The sequence below is a fragment of the Lygodium microphyllum genome, chromosome 3, assembly GCF_053477565.2.
Source record: "Lygodium microphyllum isolate KBCC chromosome 3, Lygodium_microphyllum_v1.1.10, whole genome shotgun sequence".
Lineage (NCBI taxonomy): Eukaryota > Viridiplantae > Streptophyta > Polypodiopsida > Schizaeales > Lygodiaceae > Lygodium > Lygodium microphyllum.
The window spans coordinates 51,767,906-51,769,682 of NC_141137.1; the positions used below are offsets into that span (position 1 = coordinate 51,767,906).

Consider the following 1,777-nt stretch of genomic DNA (forward strand, 5'->3'; position numbering starts at 1 on the left):
CAAAAACATGGGAACATCGAAGTTGATATTGAAGATGGAGATGATGGTGAAATTGTGTAGTTTGTCTAAGGATTTTTGGAACTTAAGCAAATCTTACATCCCCAAATGACCATGACATGAATGATGAGAATTACGTGTATCACCTTGCTAATAGGAATAACTGAATTTGTTGGGCCTTTTTGCCTATTCTGGGAAAAAGGGGGGGGAATATTTTTGAAATGCTATGAATGGCGGGCTTGCAGAAAAGCCAGGAAAAGGAAGGACGCTTTTGGGGGAACGAAAAGAGAAGATGGCGAGAGACAGCGTGCTGGGGGGGAAAAACATTAGATCGTTCGTGGAGACAGCTCTGGGAGGCGTGCGAGGAGGCACCAATCTGGCTGCATGGATCGTCGCGGGCACCGCTGCCTACTATCTCTGGATCAAGCCTGAGCGCGATGCACAGAAAGAGCGCGAGGCTAGAGCTCTTCTAAGAGCAGAGGCTGACAGATACAGGAAGGTGGAGGAGAGGCAAGTGCAGGTCCGGTTCTCTACTCAGTTGCCTGCCGAATACCGGGTGCCTAACACGCCCTTCTCTGTGCCTGCTCATCTCACTCGCTACGGGCTCTCCGAGGTCATTAACGCTCTACTTGGACGTGAAAAACCACAACCTTTTGACTTTCTTGATGATGATGAGCTGCTCAGAACATCTTTGGAGCAGTTTCTACTTGCAAGGAATATATCTGCTGAATCCATTGTGAATATAGAATTTGCGTATGCAATTTCTCCTCCAGAAAAAGAGAAACCACGGGAACGCAATGATTGGGTCAGTGTAGTTGTTGGTTCCCATCCAAGTTAAATCTCAACGGGATCTTATGACAGCTTAGTAAGGATCTGGAATGCTGATGGATCCTGTGCACAAGTGTTGGAAGGTCACACTGATGCAATAACTTCTTTAGCAACAATTTCCTCACCAGCATCACCAACTGACATCTACAAGCTAGTTTCTGGTTTAAAAGATCGAAAAGCTCGTATTTGGCTGCTTTCATCAGCAAAAGGGTCTAATAGTTCAGTGTCTGTTGACAAAACTGTTAGAGTTTTGAGAGGGCACAACTCATCAATTCAATGTGTTGCTTCCAATACATCTGGTAACCTTGTTTGCTCTGGATCATGGGATTGCACATTGAATCTGTGGAATGTCTCAATACAGGGAATTGAAGAGAATATTGTGCAGAATAAAAAGAAAAAAAACTAGATGACTCATCATCCCTTGCCGAAGTTCAAGAAATTCAAGTTGATGCAGTCAGCACACTTGAAGCACACACACAATGTGATTCAGCTGCAGTTTGGAGTGAAAGGGATACGATTATTTCAGCTTCTTGGGATCACTCCATACGAACATGGGATACAGAAACTGGAGTTAACACAGATTCTTTGATAGGTTCAAAAGTAATTCTATGTGTCAGTGTAGGAGGGGAGAGTTCTGTCCTGATTGCTGGTGGTGGGACAGATCCATTTCTTAGGGTTTGGGACCCTCGTACACCTGGAACAAATACGCCTATCCTGCAGCTTTCCTGGACTGAAGAGAAATTTTGAATTTCTTCTTCAATACATAGCCGAAGGATTTAGACAAATACAATTAGGGAATTGCTGCTGCTTTTGGCCACTTATTGTTTTTGAAGAACCGATTGTGCTATGTTCTACTGAATCATGTGGAGTCTATGTCTAATTCTACGCAAATGCTTTGCGGTTAAAGACAGCAGTTGTTGATGAAGATGAATCAGAGCTTGCAGAAGGAGAA

At 43.8% G+C, this 1,777-nt stretch overlaps 1 pseudogene; it reads left to right on the plus strand.

Moving 5' to 3' along the window:
* The first annotated feature begins 223 nt into the window (after positions 1–223).
* LOC148038323 (ribosome biogenesis protein WDR12 homolog pseudogene) lies at positions 224–1,572 on the plus strand (annotated as a pseudogene).
* The last annotated feature ends 205 nt before the right edge of the window (positions 1,573–1,777 follow it).